Source organism: Bubalus kerabau, chromosome 18 (assembly GCF_029407905.1).
Source record: "Bubalus kerabau isolate K-KA32 ecotype Philippines breed swamp buffalo chromosome 18, PCC_UOA_SB_1v2, whole genome shotgun sequence".
In the NCBI taxonomy this organism is placed as follows: Eukaryota; Metazoa; Chordata; class Mammalia; order Artiodactyla; family Bovidae; genus Bubalus; species Bubalus kerabau.
The window spans coordinates 23,899,037-23,908,830 of record NC_073641.1 but is presented as its reverse complement, the minus strand read 5'-3'; positions in this window follow the sequence as shown (position 1 = coordinate 23,908,830).

The following is a 9,794-nucleotide window of genomic DNA, read 5'->3' as shown; positions in this document are numbered from 1 at the left end:
AAAAGACTTTCGGATCACTCAGTCACACTGATGGTCAATGTAGTGGAAAGAACCAAGAATTTTATACTTGCTTTAAGGTTAAATGCCATGTGAGGATGCTGGAGAGATTTTTTTTGTTTGTTTTTTGGTGGAAGTTCACCAAAGTGTTAAAAGTTTGGAAGAACTAAAATTTTTATCTAGATAGAGAAAAGTCTAGGATAGATGCATCCACAGAGTATATTTACAACTTGACCACCCTTCCATTTTTAAAACATTTTATTTCATTTATTTGTTCAAATATTTATGGAGAGTCTAATATGTATCAGCCATTATCCTGGGCTCTGGGAACACGGATATTGAAAAGGGAGTCTCGTCCTTCACAAAGCTCTGCTCCTCGAGAGGCCAGCAAAGTTAAAAACAAGGCAGCGTCGTAAGTGCTGTGACGAGCATAAAGGCATGTCAGAAAATTCTCTGCAGACGTAAAATTCTGATCCTGTCTTGCAGAACAATTGTTAGTTGGATGGTGGAGGAAAGGATGTTTCAACAACGGGGCTAGTGTGTAGATGGTATTGGAGGACTGTGTGGAGGAATAGCTATAAGAGGCAGGCAGAGATCTTGACTATTCAAATAAACATCTGGCAGGTTTTCTTGGAGGCAACAAACTGCTGAAAAGTTTTAAACTGGGGAGTCATATGAGCAGGTATACACATTTCAGAAAGTTCACTTTGGCCACAGTGTAAAAAGAAGATGAGAAGGGGGTAAACTGAGGAGTAGGGAGTGAGTTTGAAATGTTGCATTTTGGCAAAAAATGGAAAAGAAGTGAACTCAGGCAATTCAATAGGAATGACATTGAAACGTTAAGGAGAGAGAATCAGTACGATTTGGTGGGTAAGGGAGTGAAGAAGTCCAGGACGCCTGCCTGTGTTTGGTTTAGATGGTTGTGTCATTACTAAAATAAGAAATTCAGAAGGAACAGTGTATTCTGGGAATAAGAACGACTGGATTTGAGACATTCAAATAGCAATGTCTCGAAGGCAGTTAGTCATACAGATTTGGAGGGCGGAAGACGAGTACTTCTTTGTGACTCGGGTGATAAAGAATGCCTGCAGTTCAGGAGACCTGGGTACAATCCCTGGGTGGGGAGATCCCCTGGAGAAGGGAATGGCAATTCACTCCAGTATCCTTGCCTGGAGAATCCCATGGACAGAGGGACTTGACGGGTTATGGTCCATAGGATCACAAAGAATTGGACACAACTGAGTGACTGATACACAGAGGGGCACTGGCAAGAGACCATCCAGAAAAACCTGGATGGAAGTTGGCTCTGAAAAAATGGATAGCACTGTCTGAGATTTCTGTTTTCTGGCATCTAGCCTGAGTCAGGCCCTAGTTATGAACAGCTAGAACTCCAACAGAAAATCTGTATTCTTTCTGGCTGAAGAACCATAGGACAGAAAGTTAGGGGGAAATTCAGAAGGAAAAGACCCACAAAAGAGAAGCCCCAAATCTCATCTAAAAAGTCTTTTAAAATCTTTCAACAGACTTAGGTTTGAGCCTTGGTGGGTGACCTGGGGCAAGGTATTTCCCCTCATAGAGCCTTAGCTTATTCATTTTTAAAATGCAAAAACTAAAATTTTTTGCAGAATGCTTATGAGGATTTAAAAAAATGCAAGTGCATGGGAAGTGTTTCACAGTGCTTTCCATATAGTAGATTCAATAAATGACTGTACTATTAATCAGGGTTCTGCTGGTGGCAAGTGACGGAAACTGAACTCAAACTTGCTCAAGCGGAAGGACAAGGAAGAACAGTGGGTGGAGTCAGGGACTCGGTGTGACCAGGGCTTGTGAATGCTTCCTCTTTCTCTTCCTCTCTCCTTCTCCCTCTCTTCATTGCACATCTTGCCCACCTCCTCGGGTTTATTCTTATTTTCTTTTCTGTTGATAGCTTTGGCCTTTGGGGATGGGTGTGGAGAAGTCTGGTGCACAGTAGTCCAGACTAACAACCCTCTGTGGAAGGCAGAAGAATAAGTCCCAAAGATGTCCACGTCCTGAGTCCAGGAACCTGTAAATATGTTACTTACATAATAGTAACAGGGAATTAAGACGGCAGATGGAATTACGGTTGTTAATCAACTGACCTTAAAACAGGGAGACATCCTGGATTATCCAGGTTGGCCCAATGGAGTCACAAAGTTCCCTAAATATGGGAGAGTGAGGCGGGAGGCTAACAGGGTGCTGTGACTACTGAAGGTCGGAGTGATGTGATGTGGAGGACTTGACTGTCACTATTGGCTTTGAATATGGAGGAAGGGCTCACAGCCCTCAGAAGATAGAAATAGCAAGGACGCATATTATCCCCTGGAGCCTCCAGAAAGAATACAGCCCTGCTACTGATTTTAGCCAGTGAGACCCGTGTGAGACTTCTGATCTACACAATTGTAAGGCAAATCTGTGTCGTTTAAGCCTCTAAGTGTGTGGTAATTTGCCTGTACAAAACTAATATACCATCTCAGCTTAGTTGGGGTGATTCAGGTTTTGTGGTCTAAAACTTATGCAATTTGGGGGATGTTAAGAAAAATTCAAAATTACAAAACAGACTATTTAGAATGAGAACAAATCACAACAGATCATAAATTTTAAAAAGATGACAAATGCTACAAACTGAAAATGTCCAGAAAGATAATATTTTAAAATTATTAATAGTTCCCAGACATACCTCTATATAACACTTCTCCCAGTACAGTTTTTGGCTACTTTTTCTCTGATCTCTTTTTCATATGATGCCATTTTCTTATGTTTTTTAGTGGAATAGAAAGGTAATCCCCTCTTCCCTCTAATGTCATTAACTGAAATTTATCTTTGACTATTGAGAAACCTGTATGCAGGTCAGGAAGCAACAGTTAGAACTGGACATGGAACAACAGACTGGTTCCAAACAGGAAAAGGAGTACGTCAAGGCTGTATATTGTCACCCGGCTTATTTAACTTATATGCAGAGTACATCATGAGAAACGCTGGACTGGAAGAAACACAAGCTGGAATCAAGATTGCTGGGAGAAATATAAATAACCTCAGACACGCAGATGACACCACCCTTATGGCAGAAAGTGAAGAGGAACTAAAAAGCCTCTTGATGAAAGTGAAAGTGGAGAGTGAAAAAGTTGGCTTAAAGCTCAACATTCAGAAAACTAAGATCATGGCATCTGGTCCCATCACTTCATGGGAAATAGAGGGGGAAACAGTGGAAACAGTGACTGACTTTATTTTTCTAGGCTCCAAAATGACTGCAGATGGTGACTGGAGCCATGAAATTAAAAGACGCTTACTCCTTGGAAGGAAAGTGATGACCAACCTAGACAGCATATTCAAAAGCAGAGACATTATTTGCCAACAAAGGTCTGTCTTGTTAAGGCTATGGTTTTTCCTGTGGTCATGTATGGATGTGAGAGTTGGACTATAAAGAAAGCTGAGCACCGAAGAATTGATGCTTTTGAACTGTGGTGTTGGAGAAGACTCTTGAGAGTCCCTTGGACTGCAAGGAGATCCAACCAGTCTATCCTAAAGGAGATCAGTCCTGGGTGTTCATTGGAAGGACTGATATTGAAATTGAAACTCCAATATTTTGGCCACCTGATGTGAAGAGCTGACTCATTTGAAAAGACCCTGATGCTGGCAAAGATCGAGGGCAGGAGAAGGGGATGACAGAGGATGAGATGATTGGATGGCATCACTGACTCAATGGACATGGGTTTGGGTGGGCTCCGGGAGTTGGTGATAGACAGGGAGGCCTGGCGTGCTTCGGTTCATGGGGTAGCAGAGAGTTGGAGATGACTGAGCGACTGGACTGAATTGATATTTTAGAAAAGTTTCCTTTAGTTTCAAGACTTGTAAATTTTTAGAATTCCTAAATTGAGAAAACTTCTATCAAATGAGATTCACCAATGAGAGAACTGTTAGGTCTTAGGCATTACAATTTTTCTTATTCAGTGGCTAATCTTAAATAATCTTTAAAATGGTGACATTTATAAACCAGGTTGTTGTCTCTTCTCTTGTCACGATGATATGTTGTAAATTTTCTTTAGGTTAGTATTTCATTTGAACTCAGCAAGAAATTCATGAGGATTTGTGTTGACAGGACTGGGCTGGAAGAGGAGCATGTGCAGAGGTGTGGCCAAGCAAAGGAAGACCAGGGGCAGGGGATGTGAAGCGAGTGGCCAGGTGGGGCAGTGGCCGCAAGAAGACTAGAAATGTGTGCTGGAGCCAGGGAGGAAGGTGGAGGATGGTGTCAAATGCTGGCAAGTGGCCGAAGAGAGAAGGCCGTGTTTTAGGTTAAAATGTCAGAAGCCTGAGATGATTGCTAACCACTATGGGAAATGGTAAGGTCATTAAGACTAGAGTTGGGAAAGCTTTGGTTTGAACCCTAACTCTGCCCCTGACCCACCACCCTGTTCATCTCATGTCAGACAGTGCTGCTTCCCCTGGCCAACATGTATGATCTGTACAATCAGATCAAATTCCTAATGCCGCCAGCCTCCCTCTCCTCAAGGCCAGGTGGTCTCTGTTCCATTGGTTCCATCATTTGGCTGCTCCACTGGCCTGGAGGGCATGACAGCATACAGGGAAGCTCTGACGAAATTCACCAAGTCTTTAGTGATAGCTATCAAAATCTGTTCTTACGCAACACTGAAATGCCTCTAAGAGGAAAGCTGTCCTTTAAAATAGGATGGCCTTGGGACTTCCCTAGTGGTCCAGTGGCTAAGACTCCATGCTCCCAATGCACGGGGCTTGGGTTCGATCCCTGGTCAGGGAACTAGATCATGCATGCTGCAACTAAAAAATCCAGTGTGCTGCAACGAGAACTGAAGATTCTGCATGCTGCAGCTGAGACCTGGTGCAGCCAAATAAAAAATAACTATTAAAAAAAAGTAAATAGGATGGCCTTGGACATTATGACTGCCTCACTGGGAAACACCTGTGCCATCATCCAGATGAAGTGCTATGTGTTCATAGCTGATGAGTCTGCTAATATATCATTTTTGTAAAATCACACACAGACACAAGTGAACATCCTAGGTGATCTGACCCCCAGCCCAGTGGACTAAGTGATCAGTGGTTCAGATCATGGAGCTCTTGGTGGAAAAAATTACTTATTTGAAAATCATTATCTTGATCTGTGTTTTCTCTTGCATGTGCCTCTACTGCTGCTCTAGGATCTGCCTCCAGTAGTCAGAGATCCACTAGAGGAGGGGCCTCTAATGCTAATACTGAAGGATCTGTGTAAGGTTATAAGAGCCTGTCTGAGAGATGGGAGTGTTGGAGGAGGTCACAGAGAGGATGTGACTGCTGGTTAACCTTCATGCTGGACCCCGGCAGCCGGAGGCCCCTCCCCCATCCCCTGTCCTTGGCACAGGTGTCTGCTTGCCTTTCCTGCACTAAGAGCTGCCCCAAGGACAGGGCCTTGAGATGGTGAAGCATGGCTGAGACCATCTGGACAGTCCTTATACAGGACTCAGTTCAGTTCAGTTCAGTCGCTCAGTCATGTCCAACTCTTTGAAACCCCATGAAGCGCAGCACGCCAGGCCTCCCTGTCCATCACCAAGTCCTGGAGCCCACCCAAACCCATGTCCATTGAGTCGGTGATGCCATCCAACCATCTCATCCTTTGTTGTCCCCTTCTCCTCCTGCCCTCAATCTTTCCCAGCATCAGGGTCTTTTCAAATGAGTCAACTCTTTGCATCAGGTAGCCAAAATATTGGAGTTTCAGCCTCAGCATCAGTCCTTACAATGAACAGCCAGGACTGATCTCCTTTAGGATGGACTGGTTGGATCTCCTTGCAGTCCAAGGGACTCTCAAGAGTCTTCTCCAACACTACAGTTCAAAAGCATCAATTCTTCAGCACTCAGCTTTCTTCACAGTCCAACTCTCACATCCATACATGACCACTGGAAAAACCATAGCCTTGACTAGATGGACCTTTGTTGGCAAATAATGTCTCTGCTTTTTAATATGCTGTTTAGGTTGGTCATAACTTTCCTTCCAAGGAGTAAGCGTCTTAATTTCATGACTGCAATCACCATCTGCAGTGATTTTGGAGCCCCGAAAAATAAAGTCAGCCACTGTTTCCACTGTTTCCCCATCTATTTCCCATGAAGTGATGGGACCTGATGCCATGATCTGAGTTTTCTGAATACAGGACTGAACCCCATTAAAGCCGTTATATACATTTTAAGATCCTGCCAACCAGTGTGTAGGTCTGCTCATCTTACAGCTCCCAGGACCAGCCTTGTACATAAGTTCCATGCTTATTAAACCTGCCACCTACCCATCTGGAGTGAGTGACCAGTCTCTTCCTTTGGTCTGTCCTTACCTGCAGTGTATGGGGTCAGATTTTGAAGCAATGCCTTCTTTGCTTTTTCCTAGGAAGACATCTTGGAGAAGGCAATGGCACCCCACTCCAGTACTCGTGCCTGGAGAATCCCATGGACGGAGGAGCCTGGTAGGCTGCAGTCCATGGAGACCCAAAGAGTCGGACATGACTAAGTGACTTCACTTTCACTTTTCACTTTCATGCATTGGGGAAGGAAATGGAAACCCACTCCAGTGTTCTTGCCTGGAGAATCCCAGGGATGGGGGAGCCTGGTGGGCTGCCGTCTATGGGGTCGCACAGAGTCGGACATGACTGAAGCAACTTAGCAGCAGCAGCAGCAGGAAGACACCTGGGCTTCCCGGGTGGCACTGGTGGTAAAGAACCCGCCTGCCAATGCAGGAGACATAAGGGAAGCGGGTTCAATCCCTGGGTGGAGGAGATCCCCTGGAGAAGGGAATGGCAACCCACTCCAGTATTCTTGCCTGGAGAATCCCATGGACAAAGGAGCCTGGTGGGCTACAGTCCGTGGGGTTGCCAAGAGCCAGACATGACTGAAGCGATTTAGCACAGCACAGGAAGACACCTACTTCTCAAGGCGTGTGTTTTTGTCTCCTTTTCCTTCTCTTCTTTTCCCTTCTCTGTGCCTACAAGCCTTTCAGTGTTTCTTTATCCTAAAACAAACTCTTTCTTGAGCCTGTCTCTCTCTTCATCCTTTTGCTCTTTGTATGTTAGAAACACAAGGAATCCTTCATGGTTGAGTCTCAGATGCTTTAAGAGAGTCTTCCCTTCTGCAATTGCTAAGCCTAGGACTTTCAGATTACTCACTGCACTCTGACAAAACAGGTATTTTTCATACTCACAGGCTAATTATCCACACCTGGAGTCACGCTATTCCTTCTTGCTCTGTTGCTTCACAGACTAAACTGGAGAAAACCCTCTGACCTTTGTTCGGGTTAGGTAGCTCTCAGAGCATTTGGGGAGTTACAGTAAAAATTGTTAAAAGTTAAGAGCTACTGGTGATGGGAGCAACTGGCTGTGGGGAAAGCTGGGTCTTACTCTCGTGGGCAGGGCCATGCTAGGTAAATCTTTCATTCAGTTTTCTGCTGATGGCAGAGTAGAAGGATGTGTGCTCATCTTCTGTCTGTGAGTGTTTGAGGGTCTCCTGCAGCGGTGTGGGTCAGCAGTGGCCTTCTGTGGGGACAGAGGGCACTGGCAGCAGCAGTCCTGGGAGGTATGGCATGTTGGCACAAGTCCTCCTGGAGGAGGTTGCCACTAGCCCTTACCATAGAGCTGGCAGAGTCCATTGGCATCACTGACTCAATAGACATGAGTCTGAGCAAACTCCAGGAGATAGTGAAGGACAGGAAAGCCTGCTATGCTATAGTCCATGGGTTCACAAAGAGTCAGACATGGCTTAGCAATTGAACAACAAAAAGAGCTACCATCTATTAATTGCTTACAAACTACCGCACAATTGCGCTCATCTCACACACTAGTAAAGTAATGCTCAAAATTCTCCAAGCCAGGCTTCAGCAATACATGAACCATGAACTTCCAGATATTCAAGCTGGTTTTAGAAAAGGCAGAAGAACCAGAGATCAAATTGCCAAGATCAGCTAGATCATGGAAAAAGCAAGAGTTCCAGAAAAACATCTATTTCTTCTTTATTGACTATGCCAAAGCCGTTGACTGTGTGGATCACAATAAACTGTGGAAAATTCTGTAAGAGATGGGAATACCAGATCACCTGACCTACCTCTTGAGAAACCTGTATGCAGGTCAGGAAGCAACAGTTAGAACTGGACATGAAACAACAGACTGGTTCCAAATAGGAAAAGGAGTACATCAAGGCTGTATATTGTCACCCTGCTTATTTAACTTATATGCAGAGTACATCATGAGAAACTCTGGGTTGGAAGAAGCACAAGCTGGAATCAAGATTGCCAGGAGAAATATCAATAACCTCAGATATGCAGATGACACCACCCTTATGGCAGAAAGTGAAGAGGAACTAAAAAGCTTCTTGATGAAAGTGAAAGAGGAGAGTGAAGAAGTTGGCTTAAAGCTGAACATTCAGAAAATGAAGATCATGGCATCTGGTCCCATCACTTCATGGGAAATAGATGGGGAAACAATGGAAACAGTGTCAGACTTTATTTTTTGGGCTCCAAAATCACTGCAGATGGTGATTACAGCCATGAAATTAAAAGACGCTTACTCCTTGGAAGGAAAGTTATGACCAACCTAGATAGCATATTCAAAAGCAGAGACATTACTTTGCCAACAAAGGTCCATCTAGTCAAGGCTATGGTTTTTCCTGTGGTCATGTATGGACGTGAGAGTTGGACTGTGAAGAAAGCTGAGCACCGAAGAATTGATGCTTTTGAACTGTGGTGTTGGAGAAGATTCTTGAGAGTCACTTGGACTGCAAGGAGATCCAACCAGTCCATTCTAAAGCAGATCAGTCCTGGGTTTTCTTTGGAAGGACTGATGCTAAAGCTGAAACTCCAATACTTTGGCCACCTCATGCAAAGAGTTGACTCATTGGAAAAGACTCTGATGCTGGGAGGGATTGGGGGCAGAAGGAGAAGGGGACGACAGAGGATGAGATGGCTGGATGGCATGACTCAATGGACATGAGTCTGAGTGAACTCCAGGAGTTGGTGATGGACAGGGAGGCCTGGCATGCTGCAATTCATGGGTTTGCAAAGAGTCGGACACGACTGAGCGACTGAACAGGTATTAGGCACTGGCCAAACATTCTCTGCATGTTGGTTTGTTTAAATGCATCTCTCAAATCCCATATCATGCTGTGCTACTTTGTTTATGTATCTGTGTTTCCTGGAGACAGAAGACTCCTCAGCTCCTAGAGGTCAGGGCCTGAATGCTGTTCATCTTTACAGTCCCAGCACTAGCACAGGACTGCACACAACAGGCACTCCAGCATCGGGGAGTGTTTGGTTTGATGTGAGGTCTAAGACTTCTGGTAGACTGGTCTAATTCTTCTTCTTCTTTTATATTTGGTTATATTGATTAATCTGTTTCATTTTTTTAGGTTCAACATATAAGTGATAATATATGTATGTCTTTTTTTGTCTGACTTACTTTACTAAGCATAATACCCTCCAGGTTCATTCATGTTGTGGCAAATGGCAAAATTTCATTCTTTTTTAAGGCAATGGCACCCCACTCCAGTACTCTTGCCTGGAAAATCCCATGGATGGAGGAGCCTGGTAGGCTGCAGTCCAAGGGGTTGCGAAGAGTCAGACACGACTGAGCGACTTCACTTTCACTCTTCACTTTCATGCACTGGAGAAGGAAATGGCAACCCACTCCAGTGTTCTTGCCTGGAGAATCCCAGGGACAGAGGAGCCTGGTAGGAAGCTGTCTATGGGGTCACACAGAGTCGGACAGGCCTGAAGTGACTTGGCAGCAGCAGCAGCAGCA